The sequence below is a fragment of the Myotis nattereri genome, assembly GCF_964212035.1.
Source record: "Myotis nattereri genome assembly, chromosome: 2".
NCBI lineage: Eukaryota > Metazoa > Chordata > Mammalia > Chiroptera > Vespertilionidae > Myotis > Myotis nattereri.
This window is the reverse complement of record NC_138076.1, coordinates 127,305,079-127,327,807: the sequence shown is the minus strand read 5'-3', so window position 1 is coordinate 127,327,807 and position 22,729 is coordinate 127,305,079. Positions and strand designations below refer to the sequence as shown.

Below are 22,729 nucleotides of genomic sequence, written 5' to 3'. Positions count from 1 at the left end.
TGACCACCAGGGAGCGCGCACAGAACATAGAGAATGTCCGCAGCAGGCAGCAGAGCACAGAAGATGGTGGGTGTCAGCCATGGCGGGATGGTGGAGCAGTGAGCGGGGGCACCAGACCAAGGCAGGGCTGCCTGTTGCTGTCATCGGGGCAAGCCTCTGGTGGTTCCTGAAAATTCTTTGCTCCCTTGCACCACGGTCCCGCCTGGCGCTCACACCTGCTGTTGGTGCCAGAGCCGCCACTTGCACCCACTCCCTGCACCCAGTGTCTGGCGCCAGCCCCGATTGCTCAGCACCATCAGTGGGTGTGAGCAGCAGCTGCTGGCCCCAATTGCCCTTCAGGGCTTCTCCACTGCCCCAGCTGCCTCAGCCCTTGCAGCCCCGCCTTCATCTGGAAGGTCATCAAGACAGTCATTCTGCTGTTCTGTCTAATTAGCATATTAGCTCTTTATTATATAGGAGAGATATATATATATATTGCTCTTTATTTTAATTCGATATTTTAGAACAGTAAGTTATCTCATAGCAGTGCCTTCTGGTTGGGTAATACAGTCCCCCACTTCCACATGAGGAGATTTAAGATAAATCAAAATGAGCAATAAGGCATAAAAACAGCTACTTCAAGTCCATTCTTAGTTAACAGGATCATTTAAACTCATTCAAATACATGGAATGTTGGCACGAAACTTGAAGCTACTGTAGAAAGATCACAGATGTTCTGTGGGTTACGGAACCTTTCATTTCTCTAAAAACATACCCTTAAATGACCTTAATTTTACAAATTTAACTGTTAAGAAAATGTTTAAATAACAAGTAACAATTAAAAGACAATGTTTGCTGTAAATTACACACAGAACACATGTTACTTTAGGACAAGGAAACGGGAGCAGAGCGATCGCCCTCCAGCAGCGCTGCTCTCTCTGCGGGCGGAGATGGCACCTTTCTCCGAGTCAGGTGTGCAAACCAGTTTGGATTTCCAAGTTGCAAAAGGAGAATTTGTAGCTAAACTAAACGTGCTGTTGCAGTATTACTAGTTGGCTTGTTTCCACAAAATGCTTTTGAACCCTGTTAACTCAGAATCTTAGAAATTTCCTGGTATAATTTTATAATCGACAAAAGCTTAACTATCAAAAACCACGAGTTTAAACATTTCATCGTAACAAAACTATGAAATGGCTCCATAATTACACATAATCTGAAGTGTTGGTGTTTCATTTTTATCCCTTTTAGTTATTTTTGATTAATCTAACAGTAAAAAGCCATATGACTATCAAAAATGCCATTAATCTGAATATCATTGTGGAAAGTGAACCTTTGGTAACTAATGAGACCTACTTACTAGTACTGTAAAATTTTCAAATAGATAAAACTGATCAATGGCCTTTGACTGCACCAGTAACAGTGTTCTGTGGAATGAGGAACTGAATAGTCCTCAGATGTCAAATACATTTCAGTAACTGGGTGTGAAGAATGCCACAGACATCCTCTGTGCGTCATGATGATCAGCCAACATAGAAAATCCAACCTCTTGGGTCTTTTTAGTCCCCAAATTGGGCAGATTATGATTTTTCATGTGAAGATTTAGTTGTTTCTCCATCATTGTCATCTTCTTCCTCCTCTTCATGAATCCCACCTGTTTGTTGTTCCGGTTTCTCGATTGTGATCATTTCAAAATCATTCCCATTTCCACTACTGTGTGGGATCAGTCATCTTCCCGCCTGTCACTCTCTGTGTCAGAACGCCATTCTCCACCTGAGTCGTCTAGTCCACGATTCCTAGCCCTATTGTTCCCTCCTCATCTTCCTTTTCCTCACTGTGACTTTTCCTCACTGTTGGACTTCTGCTGTTTTTTGGTTTCAGATTTCTCATCTTTCTTTAAGATGAGGCCTGAAGGACACATCGGCGGTCCAATTTGGCAAGAACCAAAAGAGGTGCCTTCCTCCAGTTATGAGCCAAATGACGAGAAATAGAATGCAAGGAGCAACCGCTTGGAGAATGATGCTGGCCAGAAAACAGCCTGCACTCACACCTACTCTCATTCCTGCCATTCAGAGGGTGGCTGCTATGCAAGCAATCAGAAGAACTAATCCCATGACTAAGGTTTTAAAGTGAACTGGGTCATAGATCCTCACAAGGACCTCATTTCCATCCAGAAAAACTTGATCATCCTGTGGCTCAAGCTTGAATTTTTTCTTAGTTTCTATCTTTTTGGGAGTTTCTGGAATTTCCTCCTTTTTGGATTCTTCATTTTCACCATCTTTTTTTTTTTTTTTTCTATTCTTTTCTTTTTCCTGTTTGGTTTTTTCATCCTTTAGATTTTCTTTCTTGCTCTTTTAATGTTCTTCCTTTCCACTTTCAGCTCTCCCTTTCCCCTTTTTTATGTCTTTATCATACTTCATTTTCATTATTTTTAGTGCCCAGTGAAAAAATTTTTTCTTTAAAAGTTTGTTGCAGTAGTCAACCACAGAATCCCTTATAAATAAAGCTTCCTCTCCTTTCTTGCTTTGCCCACTTTGAATCCAAAAGGCAATCCACTGCTTTTGAAGCAAAATAACCAACCGGGTGACCCATCATATTGGTGGCTTTTGTTGGACAATTGAATTGAAGCTACTTGGCTACAAAGTTCTTTTCTTTAGTTGGTTCACCAATTTCCTGAATTCACTTCCTGTGTCTGGAAAAATATGTGTTTTAATAAATCATTCCAAGTCTCTGGAAATTGTCCTGAGGGCATAGAGCAAATGGAGAAATATTCATTCAAGAAAATCTACTAAATCTAGGCAAGAACTATGAGAGTCTGTGGCACTTAAGCCACAACTGTCCCATTACTCTCCCCACCCCCACCCCCCCTCCCCAGCTCTTTGTACATAAGGAAGCTGTGTGTGTGACATGGAAGGGTTCCTCCCCCCACCCACACCTCGGCTAGGGCTACAGTTTCACCCTTAGAGGGGCAGACTGCTGGCGTTTTTAACCCTCCCAGCCCCAGGTAGAAGGGACTCTCTTGCTGTGATGCAGGGCAGAAAGGACCAAGATCCTTGCCCCACCCAGGCCCCTGCTGGTAGGGCGGAGCTCTGCCCCAGGTGTCCTGGATTTATCAAAACTCTTTAAGCCGTTACAGTTAGGATCGGTGTGTTTTATTGTATCAAGTTTCACCTCAAATTTTTAAATTAGAAGGGAAAAATTTATTTGCAAATTTTAAAAAGATTTTTTTTAAATTTGCAGATTTACCTGAGGAAATTTGGGTGTTTAAAATACTGGATCTTTCTAATAAGGAAGCTATTATTCTGTGCAGATACTGCTAATGGCCTCCCGGTATCCACACTTCCCTTCCTCCTTTGAAACAGCTCTGATTTTCAGCTCAGCATACATTGCCATATAGTATATGAGACTAAATGTCCAGCCTCTCTTGCCCTAAGTATGAGCATGTGACTTAAGTTCCGACTAGTGAGAAGTAGTGAAAGTGTTGAATGGGATCCAAGGACTCGCTTTAAAACAGTGGTTCTCAGCCTTCCTAATGCCGCGACCCTTTAATACAGTTCCTCATGTTGTGGTGACCCCCAACCACAAAATTATTTTCATTGCTACTTTATAACTGTAATTTTGCTACTGTTATGAATTGTGATGTAAATATCTGATATGCAGGATGTATTTAGGCGGCCCCTGTGAAAGGGTCATTCAACCCCCAAAGGGGTCGCAACCCACAGGTTGAGAACCGCTGCTTTAAAAGATGTTACCTTTGTTGTGAATGCGTATTTGCCCTTTCTACTATCTGGACATGATGGGTGGAATTCCAGCAGCCCTGTTGGACTGCCAGATGGCTTAAAGATGACAGGACAGAAATTTAGGGGTTTAGGGTTCTGATGACATTGTTCCTGGTACAGGAGCCCTGAACTACTTATTAGGCTTATTTTATGTGAATAAAAACCTCTTTTGTTCAAGTCAACTATGGTTTTGAGTTTTTATATTATATACAAATAAACTTTATGGTAACCTTTCTATTTTTAAACCTTTTTGTGTGAAATATTTTTTTTTTCTGGATATCATTTTTGTTCATGAAATCAATGCCTGTCATTCTTGATTTAAGTTTAAATTACACCAACTGATAATCTTTTAATTTCTTTCTTGTTCTTCCAATTGCATATGTCCTGTACAAACTTCTGAGTGGGGAAGTAATTCCATGTGCCTAGAACAGGGGTGGGCAAACTTTTTGACTCGAGGGCCACAATGGGTTCTTAAACTGGACCGGAGGGCCGGAACAAAAGCATGGATGGAGTGTTTGTGTGAACTAATATAAATTCAAAGTAAACATCATTACATCAAAGGGTAAGGTCTTTTTTTTTTTTTTAGTTTTATTCATTTCAAAAGGGCCGGATCCGGCCCGCGGGCCGTAGTTTGCCCACGGCTGGCCTAGAAGCTAATTCTTCATTTTCTACTCAACCGGCATTTTCTAGGTAATGCCTAGGACTTAGTCTTATTTTATGTATCCCCTTTCCCTGGGATTTGTGAGGGAGTAGCTGAAGTATGGTAGCAATCATCTCAGGTAGAAACTGTAGTTTAACTTTAACCCTGTTGTTTGGCTTAACAATAGAAAAGTTATTTTGATTTTCTGAATTGTCCTTCTGTGATTCGCGGGGTACATTACAACACAGCTGTGTTGGCTCAGTCCACCATTTGAACTAACTTATTTTTCTTCAGGTGGAAGAAGGATGGATGGCTAATGGAGTTCCCATGTCCTGAGTCTATAATCTAGGAGCAAAATAGGAGCCCCAAAGGAAGGCTTTGTGTGCAATTATCCGTACACTGGCTCTGGCCCTGCAACTGGAGTCTCTTTGGAGACTGGGGAAGAAATTACAGAGTTCTTGTTGGAACTCTGGCATTTGAAGCAAGCCCAGGAGTGAGAAACTGTGCACCTTGCATTTTCATTCCACTTCTTCTAACATCCTCAATGACCACCTTAACAACTGTGACTTTAAAATATGGCTGAAAAGTGCCACTTTTGGAGCAAGGGAACAGAAGAACATTGGGTCCTCTCTTGTCCCCCACACATTCTTACCGCACACCCTGCACCTATGCTTCTGAAGAAGGAGCTTTTGCTGACACCACACAAATTTTGCCTCATTCACTGCTTTCTGGAGATCAGCCAGAGAGGTGGGGTCTTCAGATCACCTTTGGAACCAAAAGATCTCTTTATACCATTCAATTGCTTTTCAGAACCAATATCAATTCTAGTTGGCTTTGTTGATCAGTCCCCTCTCCCCCACTGGTTTAAGTACATTAGTTTTTGTTAGAACCAAACTGCGTGATAGGCTGCTTCTCAGAAATGGCCCTCAGTTTCTGTCCTGAGTGAGGACCAACACCCTCAGCAGGCAAAAACAAAATGAATATTTAGCAATTCCTTTTTTTGAAGTTGGAAGTAGAGGAGAGGGTCCCAGGAAGCCAAGTCCTAATTCTAAGAAAGTAAAGACAGTATCCATGTACTCTTCTTTAGATGATTATCATTTTATTAATCTGTGGTTGCATGGTCAACCTCTGATGCCTCTGTGGCCACATTAAGGGGAGAAAGTTATCACACCTCCACTGGCCTGCCTTCCCCAAAGCAAAAAAGATCTTGTCTTCTGGCGATTATTTCACAAAGCCCAAGTCATCCTTGAAGAAGGAAGTGAAAAAAGATTCAGACAGCACTTTTTAGGGAAGTAACAATATTTCTGTGGCTGGTCTCTTTTAACACAAAAAAGACTGTGGCTAATAGATATGTCAGAGCTTTTTAGAGTTGCATTTTGTAGCACTCAAATAAATATAATAATAAGGAAATCGGTCTTTTACGGATTCCAAGAAAAAAAGTTTTCTCTTCTTTTTGTTTGTGGCACATCTAAATGCCAGAATCCTCTAGGAAGAAGGAGGGGATAAAGATTTTTCAAAAGAATTGGCTGTCTCACTACCAAAGTCATATTCCACCCCACATATGCAGACATGCATGTGCAGGAGAGAAGGCACTGTTTGTCTCACTGGATCACAATTTGGATGTTTGGTTTAAGTAGAGAAGCCCTATATTGTAGCCAATATGTATTACATAAAATTGCCCCTGAGACTGATCCTCAGAAACTGGATAAATAGAACTGTGAGCTCTGATAAAATGGCTCCTTGGGACGTTATCCCAGGAAGAGATGAGAACGTTGGACCCTAAATCAAAGAAGTGGATGCTTTAAAAAATACATGCATATGTAATGTTTGCATATATGTATAATTTAACATGTGCATATATGCACACACTCACCTAAATTTGTATATAGAGGTTTGACTATTTTCAGAACTTTTTAAGATACATCATTAACATAATGTTTATTTGTACTATTCCTTTTGGTTGGTAACTCTCCCATTTCTCTTTTTAATCATCTTTAAAATAAGTGTTGCCTCAACTGGTTAACTTCTGAAGACTGCTTTGCCTTCAAGGGAAGGAGAAGGAATATGCAGGAAGATCAGAGCAGATATCCTGGGCCCTTTGGCTCAATGTGAGCTCAATTCTGAGAATCCAGATTTAGGAAACAAACAAAATGTCAGACTGTCCTCCTCTCCTTTGTCTTGCTTCTCAGAGGTCCACTCAGTCTTTGGAATTAACGCCTGCCAACCACAGTGGACTGTGTAATTGAGTAAAAACAGACCCAAAGTGTCAACAGTAATACTTGGAATTAAAACATCTTTGGTCCAAAATATTCATCTTGAATAAGTGTTATTTGATAAACTAGATATAATTTAATTACACATATAGACAAAGAGGAGAAAAAATTAAGTTCTCCATTATGAAGAAGGGATTCACTCTATGGTACACAATAGAACTAAAATTCTAAGGACAAATATGGAGACAGAATAGAAACCCCTATTTAAGATCAAGAGATTTCTTAGACTTGTCTTTAATTTTCACACACAGTGATCTTAAATGTCTGTGAAATCAAGCATCGATTGCTACATTTGGCTTCTACTGAAACTTCAAACCCCATGCTTTGGACAATAAATATGAATATTAATGTGAACACTATTTAGCTTTAATAAAGAAGAAAGAGAAGAGAAAGGATTAGTTCTAGGAAGGAGGCACAGAGGCCTCTCCAGAGGGCTTCTAAAGATATGGCAGCTGGCTTTCCCCAGAGCAAATGATTCGAGAGAGAACAGCTGAGACAGAAGTTACCTAGCATCACTTGTGCCATATTCTATTGGTCACACTGTTCAATCCTGGCACAATGAGGGGGGGATTATAAAGAGGTATGCATACCAGGAGTGGGGCTCATTGGGGACTGATTCCCACAGTTCTGTAGAAAGAGACAGGTGGAAGGCATGAGTCAAATAAACTGCTGCCTTCTAGTAACTGAACCACCACCTAATATCCTTATGATTAAAAAGAATGGAAGCATAAGACTTAGGCTTTGAGGCCTAAACAGGACCTCTTATTCCTTTACTCCTTCCTTCATTACAATCTCTGGATCTTAGTACCCTCGAGAAGGGTGCATGAAGGAACAATGACAAAATGACAGAGAAAATAAGATGACTAGTAATTTAACATATCTCCCGAAGCACCTGCATATAGGAGGTGGAGAGTAAGGGCTGAGCCCGCTTGCCTATCCTACACATAGTAAATAAGACAAAGAACCAACCCTGGGGACAGCAACTCTGCCCACTCATTACAGGGTCTACTAGTATCTTGGCCTCCGACTCTCACCAATCAGGTTAGCAGCTCTTCTTCCCTTGGGATCGGGCAGGGAGGGATGGGAGGAGACAAGATGACAGAGGGGAAGGAGTTGAAGATTCATTCCTCTTTCCCTATACAGAAATATTGTCATCTCTGTTTTTCAGAAAAGTGAAATATGGAAAAGTTGACTGAAATTGAGTGAGGACTATTTCCAAGAAGCTATGAATCAAGTTTTAAATTCAGCCATAGTGGTCCCATTGAGTCAAAGATACCATAGTTGCTGCTGAACTTGTGATTAACTCCAATTTTTTTTAAAGCATTTCTTCTATGTCACAGGTATTTGGGTTATATGTTAAAATAACTAAAGATACACATCCTATCTAATAATAGAGAAACATGGTAATTAACCATAACTTCGCTACCCTTCCCATTGGCTAATCAGCGAGATATGCAAATTAACTGCCAGCCAAGATGGTGGCCGGCAGCCAGGCAGCTGAAGTGAACATGAACATGAGGCTTGCTTACTCCAGTGATGGAAGAAGTCAACGTTCCCTGCCTGCCGCAGCTCAGCTCTGAGCTCCGGATGAAACAATGTTGCAAGTATAGAACCTAAACAAACCCCAGAAACCTGCTTTCAGCCAACATGGCCTCAGAGCTTAGAGCAGCCAGTGATGGCAACAGAGTTTCAATTATAGAATCTAAACAAACCCAGGTACCTGCTTTCAGCTGGCAATGGCCTCAGAGCTGGAGCCTGCTCTCAGCTCCAGTGACAGCTATAGAAGGTAAATAAATCCCAGAAAAAAAAAAAAGACAAAAGGAGAGGCTGGGAGCTTCAGTCGCCCACCAGCCTGAAAACAGCCCTCAGCCCCTCACCCAGACTGGCCAGGCACCTCAGTGGGGACCCCCACCCTGAAGGGGGTGTGATCAGCTGCAAACAGCCATCATACCATCATTCAGGCTGGCCAGGCACCCAAGCGGGACCCCAACCCTGATCCGGGACACCCTTCAGGGCAAACCAGCCGGCCCCTACCCGTGCCCCAGGCCTCTATCCTATATAGTAAACGGGTAATATGGAAACTGACCCTAACAGCAGAAAGACTGGGAATAACTGGTCACTATGACACACACTGACCACCAGGGGGCAGACGCTCAATGCAGAAGCTGCCCTCTGGTGGTCAGGGCGCTCTCACATGGGAGGAGCTCTGCTCAGCCACAAGCCAGGCTGATGGCTGCCAGTACAGCAGTGGTGGTGGGAGCCTCTCCTGCCTCCTCAGCAGTGCTAAGGATGTCCGACTGCAGTTTAGGCCTGTTCCCCACTGGCAAGTGGACATCCCCCGAGGGCTGCCGGGCTGCCAGAGGGATGTCTGATTGCCATCTTAGGCCCAATCCCCTGGGGAGTGGGCCTAAGCCAGCAGGTGGTCATCCCCTGAGGTGTCCCAGACTGTGAGAGGGCACAGGCCGGGCTGAGGGACCCCCTATCCCCACTGAGTGCACAAATTTTTGTGCACCGGGCCTCTAGTTTAGTTATAAAGAAATAAACATGAGGGGAAACTTGGAATCATGTATTGCTACCTGTTCTTTGCAGAGTTAAGTAGACAGTATCCCAGGAGTTGTTAGACATGGGGCCTAGGCGGCTTCTTCTTCTTCTTCTTCTTCTTCTTCTTCTTCTTCTTCTTCTTCTTCTTCACCCAAGTTTGATGCTTTTTCTCTGTGGCACTGGGAAGAGGTTCTCGAGTATGTGCTGTCTCTGGAATCTTCGTCTTCCCCAGCTGTATGAGAGGCAAGAGGATGTGGTAGAAAAAACACCGGTCTCAAAACTAGAAGCCTGAGGTTAGTCCTAGCTGCATCTTGGATAGGCTTGTGTAATCTAGGCATACTCTCTTCAGCTTCTCCTTCTGAAAAATGAGTGTAATAATATTTGCTAACTTCTCAGGATAGTGGCAAGGAAGAAAGGAGATGTTAGCTGTGAAAGATCTCTGTAAGGTCCAGGTGCTGGGCAAAGGTAAGGAATCAGTATTTGGAAATCTAAATCTATTAGATGTCCAACTGCCAAACTAGGATGGCCATGTACCTCGTTCTTTTTAATCCTCACCAGAGGAATGTTTTTATGAGAGAGAGAGAGAGAGAGAGAGAGAGAGAGAGAGAGAGAGAGAGAGATTGAGAGATGAGAGAGAAACATCTATTGGTTGCCACTCCCACCCCAAACCCCTCCCCATCCCCCCACCCCCACCAGGCATCGAACCACACCCTTTTGGTGCACAGGATGGGACAATGCTCTGACCAACTGAGCCAACTAGCCAGGGCTTTACGCTTTGCTTCTTGTATTTTTCTGCCTTCAGAGTTTTTGACTCTTCACCGTTGTCATTGCATTCCCCACCTTCTTTGCATGATTTTGTTGTTACTAATGGTGTCCTGGATTCCAGAGCCAGAGTTTAAGTATTGAGACAGATCAGTGACTGGGTTTCCTATGTGGGATGAGGCTTTCTCTTCCCCATGACTACAGGAATGAACAGAGCATGTGAGCACTGCTGTGGAGGGGAGAAAGCAAACAATCCTATCACTTAATGTGAATCTTAAAAGCTTTAGCTCTTGGGGTGAGTGTGGACATCCAAACTGGCTGGCAATTGCGCCTGCTACCAGAACAGGTTTATTATCATAGAAAACCATTTCAATCTGCAGAGATTCCATAGGGGCCATTGCATGGTCAGGAGTATAATTAATAACAGACGCATTTGGGAAGGATATTAACATTTATACAGAGCCTTCCACACTCAAGGCAGAGAGTAAGGTATGAGGTTGTGTTGCTCTTACTCTGCAGAGGAGAAAGCTGAAGTTCAGAGAAGCTCAGTAGCTTATCAAGGTCATAAGCTTATAAATGGTAGTTAAGGCTTGAATCCAGGTCCTTTTATGTCCTGCAGTCTCACACCAGGGAGGGGCCAATGCATTTTGATCTATCATTTACTTATGTTTGAAAGTGAGAGAAAATGTGTTGGGAAATAAATAATTAAAATAGTGTAACCAATTGTCCAGAGTTTAGAAACTCTGGGCAAAGGGAGATCAAAACATTGATTAAACACAAAAATAAAAGCCTCACACTACGGCCTCTCAACAGCAGCCATGGAAGGCTTCTAATGAGAGCATTTTTCAGACATTGTCATTGGGGGAGTCTAACAGCAGGACTTTTAATGAGTGGGCAGAAGGGAAAAGTCACACAAAATAGAGACCGACACCAAGGGATTGCCATGTCAGTCTGGCAAAAAGAAATTAAGTGAAACTCAGAAAGTTCTCAAATACATAGAAAGAGATTGTGTTTCACAACTTATAAAAACAAACTTCAAAATATGTGCACTTCTAGGAAACAGACTGCCAAGGGGTTAATCGTCAGTTCTTGGTATTGTTAAAGCACAGTCTGACTTGTGTATCTGACTGAAATATTTTCCTTAGCAAACACACTCTTTCCTGGTAGTCATTCTCAGTGTTTCTGCTAAAAGTCAACTCATAAATCTGGTAGTCTGGTCACTGTAATCAGAAAAAATAAAATTTATTGAGCACATACTATTTGCCTGGCTATGACCTAGGTCCAGGGGATACAAATGTAAACAGAATACGTGCTAGCTTTCACAAAGTGGCAGCCTGTTAGGAAAAGCAATTAAGTCAACATGGAATTCTAACGTGTGTTATGGTAGGACCTACAATGAAGACAGAACATGGTGCCCGTGGCAAAGCAATAGAGGCCCATCTAACTCAACCTGGAAGGTCAGAGAATGTTTCCTGGATGAAGTGCTAAGTTGAGGCCCCAGGGATGAGCAGTTCATGGGATTGTATTAAGCAGAGTTCTACAGAGAAACAGAACCAATAGGAAACATGGAGAGAGATATATGAGGAGATTTATTATAGGCACTGGCTATATGTCATGGAGGCTGAGAAGTCCTGAGATCTATCATCTGCAGGCTGGAGAACCAGGAAAGTGGAGTGTAATCTAGACTGAGTCCAAAGGCCTGAGAACTAGGGAGCCAATGGTGTGAGTCTGGTTCAAAGATGGCTGTCACAGCTCAGGCAGACAGCAAATTTGCCCCGCCTTCACCTTTCTGTTCTATTCAAGCCCTCAGCTGATTGGATGATGCCCCCCTGCATTGGTGAAGACAGTCTTCTTTATTCATCTCCTGATTAAAAAATGATCTCTTCCAGAAACACCGCCACTGACACACCCAGAAGTAATGCTTTACCAGCTATCTGGGCATCCTTTAGCCCAGTCAAGTTGTCACATTGATGAACCATCACAGAGGGTATATTATCAGCAGGTGGAGGAATGCGAGCAAAGGAGTAGAGGTGAGAGAAAGGACTGTGTTTGGGAACTGAAAGAGATGCAGTTTGGTTGTAATGTTGGGAGTACAGATGGCTAGAGAGATGGGCAGGAGCTAGCCTTGAATGCCATGTGAGAGTTAGACTTTACCCTAAGACAAATGGGAAACCATTGCAGGGGTTTAAGCATGAGGGAAAGATGATCATACTTGTGTTTTAGAAAGATCATCATTCTGTGTGTATGCATTTCAGAAGAGTTTGTTTAGTGACTTGGAGCATGAGGCATGGGATGGGGGACAAGAGTGGAAGAAGGATAGCCAATAGGAGGCAGTTGTCATTCAGTCCAGAGATGGGGGTGACCTAGTCCAGGGTTACACCATTAGAGCTGGAGATAAGTAGACACATTCAAGAGCTCCTCAAGGGGTAGATTGAGTCAATAAAGCCTTGACATTGATTAAACATGAGGAATGAGGCAGGGAAGCAGCTACGAAGGCTCCCAGGTTTCTGGGGTGAGAATGTCAGCTCTGAAGTACCCAACCCTGCTAAAGGAGCAGCTTCCAGAGAGATGCTGAGGAGTTCCATTTCAGAAATTGCTGGAGCATGTGTGGGTCATTCAAGGGAAAGGCACCTTCAATACAGAGGAGGAATCAGATTATGGATTTGGGAGTCATTGGCTAGTAAGTCACTGGCAGTTGAAGCCAAAGCTGAAATCACATTGGAAAGGCTGCCTCCAGCAGTCCTGTCTTCAAAGAGGGTTGGGAAGCCCATACTTTTTCTTGGTTTGCACTTGTCAGATCATACGCTTATAATTAAAACAGAAAATTCATTCTCATCTCTCCCCGTGTCCCTTGGACTATTGGGTAAGGTGTGTAGAGATGCAATGCACTTTTTATATTATGTCCAAGGTCATGAAGTGCCAAGCAGTGACAAAGTTCTGCTCAAGATCCCGCCTGGTGCTTCCCCTACACTATTGCCTTTGAGCCTGTCTTCCTGATACTCACTAAAGAATATGGGCAGCCATGACAGGACTGCAATGTATGGTGGCCCATACAAGACTTCACCTCAGAGAAGCAAGGGGGCAACCCTCCTACCAGGCTCAGTGGCTTTTAGCTCCCTCTATCCTCCCCCCATCTCCCTTTCCTCACTCAGCACGTCCCACCTGTGTCGGCCTCAGCATCGTGTCACAGGCACAGTGTTCCCTGTCCACCCTCAGCAGGTCTCCGAGAAAGGTCCATGGCTCGGTGGCTCCTACATCTCTGGACACTCGGCCAGTCTCTGGTTGTAAGAGGAAGTCCAACCGGCACCCAAGTGCTCAAAGGTATAACCGAAGTGATGCAATAACATGGAGATATCTGGTAAGTTGGGAATGGGAGGAAGAAGTTCTTCTGATCCAGGAAATCATAATACCTTGGAAAGGACATGAAAAGGAGACCATCTGGCCTTGTGGCTTTGTTCTACTTTTGTTTCTGAGCAGTGGAATTCCTTAAAAAAAAAAAAAAAAGTTTGAACAAGACTCCAATATATGTAATTGGGAAAACAAAACTTCTCTGATAGATGTGGGCCTGGGGGGGGGGGGGAGGGCGGGGGGGTTGAGCCGCCTCCTTTGGAAGGGAGACCCCACACCTAATATACTCAGAGGCTTTGAGGCTTCTTGGAACACTTTTGAAAACCAGTAATTTAGTCCATGACCCAAGGAGGGTGGAAGGTACAGAAGTATGAGAGCATAGATGTTAGGGTCAAACTCCCCGGGCTTGAATCTGGCCAAGCTACTTATTAGCTGTGTTATTTTGAACACGTTTATGTTTTCTGAGCCTCAGATTCATCATCTGTACAACAGGGGTAGTGAGTATGGCATTGCTGTGAGGGTTAAAAGAAAAGAATGAAGTGTTGTGCTTGTGTTTAGCATTGAACATATTCTCAATAAATGGGAATTATTATTTTTGTTGTTTTAATCAGTTGCCAAACTTTGAATTTTTCAAGATCCGATGGAGATCTGTATTTTTTAAGACAGGCTAGAAATTTGGATTTTTTGTGAACAGCTCCAATTTTTAAATGTTGTCAAGTAATTAATTTAAAAAAATAAACTTTGCATGATGAAATACAATGTCCTCCAGCAGTCAGTTGAGGCCTCTAGAGTAGTCATTGCACATGGTGTGTACTGATACTGACTAACATGTCTATAGTCTGCAATGGAAGGGGCATCTGCACCAGAGAGGCTGAGCAGCCGGAGGAGGAAGAGGTCCGGCGCTGGGCCTGGTCCTTGCTCAGGGGCCTGAGGAGGCCATGTTCGGGGGAGGCTGGATTGTGCCACCCTGCTGTGGGTAGATGCCTGTTTCTGGGAGGTGGGACATTCTCATCCCTGACCTGTGGAGATGGTCTGAAGATTCACTTCCCTCCCATTGAACTCAACTCAGGGGCTTCTGCACGGACCCTGTCTTTATGAGAAATGTTGATATTTTATTCATCATGGAATTTTTTGGCATTAATTTTGTTTTTTAAAAATAATTGCATTAAAATGTTACTTGTGTGGGAAAAAAGGAGCCACATGTTAACCTAATTCAGGGAAGGCCTACATGGTGGCCCTGCAAACTCAAAGACCTGAAGTATCCACAAAAGATGATCTGAAATTAAAACTTTTTTTTTTATGCTGAGAAATATTTCCAGATATATTCATGCCATAGAAATTAAAACTTTTTAAATTAAAAAGTAGCCTATGGTGGGCAGTCATGTCCTCAGCCAGTATCTTCCCTGACAAAGACCAACTTTGATCTTAATTGATCTTTTGCCTCTATGATAACATACCTTTGGAATGTTAGGGTAACTTGTAACTTCCCTTTTTCTGGACTCCTGAGGGCACAATCAGGGCACCAGGGTGGTGACCACAAATTCCATCATTGTCATTGTTATCATATTAATTGTTGACTATTAACTATCCTATACCCACCTAACTATAAGATGTATCATTTTACTTTTTATTCAATCCCAGAGGTTTCCCTGTTTTGCTTTCTCCTGCCTCCCTAATCTATCACCAATGAATTTCATGTAACCCACATAACTTTCTCTTTTGATTGTAATCCTATATAATAAAAACCTAATATGATAAGTGTCTGGTTGTTCAGTCAGCTGTTCAACCAATCAAAGCATAATATGCTAATGATATGCTAAGGCTGCTCAACCACTCGCTATAACATGCACTGACCACCAGGGGGCAGACAGTCAACCAGTTGCTATGACGTGCACTGACCTCCAGGGGACAGACGCTCTGACCGGTTTATTAGCTTGCTGCTGGGGTCTGGCCGATCGGGACTGAGTGAGATGGGCTGGACACATCCTGGAGCCCTCCTGTGGTCCTTTCCGGCTGGCCAACCTTCTGCGTACTTCCCCTGCCCCAATCATGCACCGGTGGGGCCCCTCGGCCTGGCCTGCATCCTCTCACAATCCAGGACCCCTCGGGGGATGTCGGAGAGCCAGTTTCAGCCCGATGGCAGAATGACCAGTCGCTATGACGTGCAATGACCACCAGGGAGCAGGTGCTCAATGCAGGAGCTTCCCCCTGGTGGTCAGTGAGCTCCCACAGGGGGAGCACCGCTCATCCTGAAGCCAGGCTCACAGCTGGCAAGTGCAGCAGCAGTGGCAGGAGCCTCTCCTGTCTCCGCTCTAAGGATGTCTGACTGACGGCTTAGGCTCATGTGGGGATCAGGCCTAAGCCATCAGTTGGACATCCCCAAGGGCTCCTGGACTGTGAGAGGGCATAGGTCAGGCTGAGGGATCCCCCCCACACCCACACCCAAGTGCATGAATTTCATGCACCGGGCCTCTAGTGTATAAAATAAGGGGCAAAACTGCCATTCTCTGGAGCATTATTCGCTTCCCAGCAATTGTTGATAGTTTGGCTCAAATAAATTCACAAAAATTCTTTACAAGTTTGAATGTCCCTTAAGTTAACACTCATCTCAATTACTGAGTTTTTGGGTTTTCCCCTTAAATTTAGTGCCCAAAGCCAGCACTTCAGTTGCCTCACTCTAGTCCCTGCCCTAAATCCCAGGCCGGAGTGGTGGATTGGTGGATTGTCCATGCAGCAGGTGGACTGTAGGAGACTAGTGCTCAGCCCTCAGGGCCTGAGCAGACCGATTTTGATTAGACTCTAAGAAATTTACTGGGGGAGCCGAGGGGAGGAGCGACACACCCCAAAGGCAAATAACAACCATTTCAGAGATTTATTCTTTTGGAATTTTTAAAAACATTTTTTAAATTTATTTTAGAGAGGGAGAGGAAGGGGCTAGAGGAGGGAGAGAGAGAAACATCAATCTGTTGTTCCACTTATTTATGCATTCGTTGATTTCTTCTTGTGCCCTGATGCGGGGCAGGGGTTGGGGGGGAGGGGATCGAACTAGCAACCTTGATGTATCAGGACGATGCTCCAACCAACCGAGTTACCCAGCCAGGGCTCTTTTGGATCCTTGACACATCTTCCTTCCCCTGTTCTATAGTAAGAAAATGCACGGGCTGATCTCCAGGGCATCCACTAAGACCTGCAGCTCCCAAGCTTACAAACAGCTTTCCCCCTTGTCCAATTATGAAAACGACAGATTTGACTCTGAGGGGCTCAGCTAGTCAAGGAGAAAACTATGTTCCCTGAAGCATCTAATATCTGAAGCTTCCCCACAATCCCAGCACAGGGTCTGAAATGTCCATGGGGCCCAACCCTGGGCTTCCAGGTCTGGGCCAGGTCTCAGGTAGCGGGTGAGCCTGAGTCGCCACCAGCCTGCGCGCCGAGTTTCAGTGTGGCTGGACTTCTGCTCTCCCAGGGCAGGCATTGCCACCAGGGGCGCCGTCCTCCGGGGGGCAGGTGCTGTCCACTTGCTCAGACCCTTCATGTGGATTGCCTCATCCACGCCCAGAAATCCCGGCTGTTTTTGAACCGAGGGGCAAGGCCTGGAAGTTTGGCTAACCCAGGAGTTCTAGATGAGCTTGACCGTTTCAGACATCACCTAGGAAAAACTGACCCATAGATTGAACTTTCCATACCTCCCACCCAACTTCAGAAATAAAACATTACTGATAACATTGAAGCCCCCTTAAAACAACTTAAATGTCCACCCTTGGGAGAATGACTACAGAAGTGGAGGCGTGTTCCAGAATATTCTACAGCAGGTAAAACAAATGAATCAGGTTTGTGTGTCATCACAGATAGATTTTAAATAAATTGTTGAGTTTCAGTCTCTTCATGATGCTTCCCAGCAAACTAGAACTGACTTGCTCTCGGAGAGCTCTCAGCCTAAGATGGGGCCTGAGTGTCCCCACTTTCTTCTCTTCCTTCTCTTCCTCTTTCCTTTCCTCTGCCCCCTTCCCCCAAATCCTGTTCTCTTGTTTCATCCAATCTTGGCTTATGTTCTTCTTGCCTTTCCTGTTTCTCTCCTTTCTCTTTCTTTTCTCTTCATGGGAGAAGCCCGAGATGGGGGTGTGGGAATGCAAGGAGATGTGTGTGTGTGTGTGAGTGTGTGTGCATGTATGTGAGCGTTGTATATGAGTGTATGTGTGAGAGTGTATGTGTGTGTATGAGTGTGAGTGTGTATGAGTGTCAGTGAGTGTGTGTGTGAGTGTGTGTGTGTATGTGTGTGTGTGTGTGAGGGTGAGGGTGTGTGTGCATGTATGTGAGTGTTGTATATGAGTGTATGTGTGAGAGTGTATGTGTGTGTATGAGTGTGAGTGTATATGAGTGTCAGTGAGTGTGTGTGTGTGTATGTGTGTGTGTGAGTGTGAGGGTGTGTGTGCATGTATGTGAGTGTTGTATATGAGTGTATGTGTGAGAGTGTATGTGTGTGTATGAGTGTGAGTGTGTATGTGTCAGTGAGTGTGTGTGTGTATGTGTGTGTGTGTGAGTGTGAGGGTGTGTGTGCATGTATGTGAGCGTTGTATATGGGTGTATGTGTGTGAGTGTGTGTGCATGAGTGTGAGTGTGTATGTGTCAGTGAGTGTGTGTGTGTGAGTGTGTGTGCATGAGTGTGAGTGTGTATGAGTGTCAGTGAGTGTGTGTGTGTGAGTGTGAGGGTGTGTGTGCATGTATGTGAGCGTTGTGTATGAGTGTATGTGTGTGAGTGTATGTGTGTGTGAGTGTGTGTATGAGTGTCAGTGAGTGTGTGTATATGAGTGTCAGTGAGTGTTTGTGTGAGTGTGTGTGCATGTATGTGAGCGTTGTGTATGAGTGTATGTGTGTGAGTGTATGTGTGTGTGAGTGTGAGTGTGTATGAGTGTCAGTGAGTGTGTGTGTATGAGTGTGAGTGTGTGTGTGTGTGGGTGTGTGTGTGTGGTGGGAAGGACCAACATCAGCTTGCACCAGACTATACTGTGTGCTGTGCGCACATTACTTCATGGTCATTCATCATTATTCCCATTTTAAAACTGAGAAGGCTGACGCTCTGAGGAAATGGAAAACGGGCCTCCTTGTCCTTCCCACCACACAGTTTGTCCCATCCCTCCACCCTTTTTCTCTCCTGCCTTTCTCTCTTTTCCTCTCCAACACTGTTGCGTATCGCCTACTATGGACTACAATGACCAGCATTATTATTATACTTCCGGTGACACATTTTGAGGATGCCACAGGCTAGGGTTTATCAAATGCTTTCTGAACAATATTTTATTTAGTCCTAGCAACCCCTGTGAGGTAGTCAGGGCCAGTGGTAAGTCCACTTTACAAACAAGAACCAGAACTCCGGAGAGGCTGGGACATGCTGAAGGCCACTTAGCCAGGAGCCACACTTCTTCCCTGACTCTGCGCTCCGGCTGCTTGGCTTATTCTACTTCGCGAGACCCTCCAAAGTCCTGAGGCCACGCCAAGTGACTGCTGGGTGCATCTGTGCCTGTAAGTTTCTCGCCCGAGGTGATGCCTCACCCTCTCACCCTAGTCCCAGCCCCGCCTTGTCTCTACCTGGTAGCAGAAAAACACTGCTTACTTCGGTCAGCGCGTGAGAGCGGGCTTTACAGCAGTGCAGCCTGGCTCCCTTTCCCACCTTCTCTGTAACTTTGCAGTCTCATTCCCCAGGTGCCCTTCCCGGAAGCCTGTCTGATCAGAGTGGTTCTGTAGGAGCCGGTGAGGCCCTCGGGCCTGTGCTCCTCCACTGGGCTCTGGCTGTGAGCGGATGCCCAGGGCTTTGAGCGGGTTAGCATAAGGAAGCCTTTTTCAGGCAAGGGACAATTAGGGAATACACTTCAATGGATACCTCCTCACGCACCCCCAGCCCCCTCCCCTCCACGGTTAGCCTTTAGGGAAATAGAAGGAACAGCCTGATCAGGCCTTTTCCTAGAAAAGCCCTTCCATGAGCCCATTATGGGAAATGAAGCTGTTTTTGTTGTCTTTGATTAATCAGTGTCCTGTTTCCCAAAGCAAACATGGCCTCAGATCTTCCAAGGAACACAGCTGCAAAGGAAGGGCCGTGGCTTCTGGGATCCTGACCAGGACCCGGAGACTGGGAGGAGGGAGGCACGTGTGACCTTGTCCTCAAGGACGAGGCTCTTCGTTTTGTACCTTCAAGGGCGCCCAGGTTACTCATTTCCTTTATGTCTTTCTGCCAGTGTGAGCAGAAGAAATATTAGCCTTTAAAGATTTCTTTACAGTTCCTTGAAAGCCGCCAGGGTGAACTGAGCCAGAGAATTATATAACAGCAAAGCTCATTTAAAGCAACAGTGTCTTTCTACAAGGCTATGGCATTTGTCAGGGGTTTTTTTTGTTGTTTTTTTTGTTTGTTTGTTTGTTTTTTGCAAATTATAAAGAACCAGATACTAATTTTGTGAAGGAAATAGAGGGACCCTCCCATTTCCTTACTTTCTGTGTTTTAATGGAAGGATGCCACTTCTCACATGTTGATAAAAGAAAAAATACAAAACCTCTTTCAAGGAAGATGTGTTCATTCACCTCAGATAGCCATCTTGTTTGAATTCAGAAGAAAACAAATAAATAAAAAGAAAAGCTTTCTAAAACATTTGTTCATTTTACTTTAAGAGCCTTGGGACTTTCATGAATATTCAGCTGTTTTCTCCCTTCAAAGGGAGCCAGGCCCTTTGAGGAAGGGAAGGACTGAAGCATTAGGTAATCATCTCCGTGTTTAATGTGGCCTTTTAACGCCTCTTGGAGTGCAAACCATGCATTACCTCAACTGACCTTCACGTGCCCTTCACCTGCTCTTCTTTGACTTCCGTTTTAGAGAAGAGGAACCTGAGGCCCAAGGTTCTGCAATTTGCCTGGCATCACACAGCTCAACTGGAGACCAAAAGCAGAGCTTTTGTCTTTCTCTGCCTGGCCTCCCCAGGGAAGGTCCCATCTCCTTTCCTGTACACCAAGGGCACCTTTGCCTTCTCAGGGACGTTTGGCAATGTCTGCAGGTGTTTTTGGTTATCATGGCTGGGGAAGGGGGCGCGGGGGGACGGGCTATCGCACCTAGTGGGTGGAGGCTAAGGATGCTGCTCAACATCTCAACCGAGCATCACCAGCGGCCCTACGGGCCAGCAGCGCCCAGTGAGAGGCCCTGGTCCTCACTGTGCTCCGGCTCACTGGGGAATCCCAACCTCAGAGCAGCCCGCGCTCCTCTGCCCAGCGACAGCCTTGGCCCCTCTCCCCGGCAGCCACAAGAGTTAAAGCCTCTGTCTAGAAGGCCCTTCAGCCGTGGCCAAGGGTCCCCTGCAGAGTTTACTGCAGGACGCGCAGTGCCTCCGCCGCAGCTGCGTTTTAAAGTTCTGGTCTCAGGACGCCTGTCTTCAGTCAGCAGCAAGCGGCTGGCAGCCTCCCAGCCGGGGAGGAAGCGTTCCGCGGAGGCTGCAGGCCGCCAGCTGACAGCCTGCGTGCTCCTGAGGCTGGGCTCAGAGGCACCTGGGAGAGGCTGGAGATGGCACTGAGCACGTGGTCTCCCTTCCTACCCATCCGTCAGTGGCGGCCCTGCCAGAAGATGGCCTATTGAACATTTCCAGGAATAGCACTGCCAAGCCTGTCAACTGCTTTCTTGGAAATACACTCAATAAGGATGGCAGGCCTCCAGGAGGGAGAGCAGAAAGCCTGGCCTGGACTGCGCACTGAGGAGCGGCAAGGCTGGCTGCAGACCTGGGGGCTCCTGGGGGAGGGGCGCTGTGCTCCGGGCTTTGGACCTCCATAGCTTCATTTAAAAATGTTCTCCATGGGAGGAGATGTCACGCCCTCAGAGGCCTCAGGCCCTGCTGACTTTACGCAACTCTGTGACCTTCACCTGCTGGCTGTTTGTTCAGACACCAGCAGACAGGGAGGCCACAGGCTGGGAGGCCAGGGATTAACTGTCAGCAGCGACCAACCTCTATGTCATCTGGGGTCACTGGCCACCACTCCTGCTCTTGTAAGCCTTAGTCCCAGCGAGAGCCAGAGGAGCACTGAAAGGGGGAGTTTCTGCCCCCACGCCACCCCCCCCCCCCCAATCACTCTGGTGATGTAGCAAAAATAAGAGGCAAAGATGTGAAACTGAAAGGAATGTCTTATAAGTCACCCTCCTCTCCCCACCCCCATGCAGAAGTAACCATTTCCCTCACAGAGGCCTGACACACCTATAGAAATTTCAGCCCCCTGGGCCCTCTGCTCTCTGAACTATAGCCTCTCCCCGGGTGCATCAGGGGTGGCCCAGCTGAGGATGCCTTAAGACCAGCTGCCTTCAAGGAAAAGCTCCTTGACGATGTAGGCATCCTATAAAAGCAGAGACCAAAACTCTCTGCTCTCTGTGTTCAGGGAATATTGGTTACTCACCTTTCAAAAATAATAATAGAACAGATATGAGACATCTTATTTCCAAAAGCTACTGACTGACAGGAAAAATATTTGAGGCCCACACTGACCTACAGTTAGTTGGGGGTAGGGCTGCCAAATATAATATCAGATGCCCCGATAAATTTAATTTTCAGGAAACCAACAAATAATTTTTTGGGGGTATAAGTCTATCTTGAATATTATTTGTTATTTATCTGAAATTCAAATTGACCTGTGTTTTTGTTTGTTAAACCTGGTGGCTCTATTTGGGGCATAAATTGACTAGTTGTTAAAAAGAGGGAACATCAACACATATTCAACATATATGAAAGACCATTACAGCTAAGAGAGGAGGAAGGCAGGGAAGAAGGAGGGTAGCAAGAAAGAGGGAAAGAAAGAGAAAGGCCAAGAAGAAAGGGAGATAGGCATAGTGAAAGACAACAACAACAATCTGCAGTGCCCTGCTCCATCAACCAATCTGGGCCCAGGACTGGGTGGGGCTGCTCCTCAGGGCTCTGGACAGGCCCAGGTGTGCACATGCTCGCCGCTTGGCCAGGCCAGCTGCCATGGCAGCAGACTTGAGCCTGCATATGTGCACATTAATACCTAGCATAGCTCCTCTGCTCCTTTGCATGCTCCATGTCCCTTCTGACCTCATAAATTAAAATATAAAATTGTTAAGAATTTGAAGATGGTGACAACCAGGCATAAAACCAAGCATGGTGCCCTTTCTGAGGGGCCCTGTGTGACTGCACAGGCTGCACACCCCTGGAGCCCTGCTCCTGGACTGACCAACACTAGCTTTGCTTATGGAACATCTTGTATTATTTTCTAACAATGTATCAACCTAAATTATTTAATGTCTATTTTCCCCAATAGCCAGCTGCCTATGTTGTAACACAGTTTTACTGGAACACATTGGCACTCATTTGTCTAGGTATTGTCTGTGACTGCTATTATATTACAATGGCAGATCTGAGTAATGCAACAAGGAATGT

The 22,729-nt window shown here is 45.2% G+C and overlaps 1 pseudogene across 1 annotated transcript in view; it reads right to left on the bottom strand.

The window, feature by feature from the left end:
* Nucleotides 1–1,556: 1,556 nt before the first annotated feature.
* Nucleotides 1,557–22,729, bottom strand: part of LOC308513863 (translocation protein SEC62-like) — a 127,154-nt pseudogene continuing 105,981 nt past the window's right edge. The window contains exon 2 of the transcript in view: nt 1,557–2,649. The product of the transcript in view is annotated as a translocation protein SEC62-like (transcript). The remainder of the gene's footprint in view (nt 2,650–22,729) is intronic.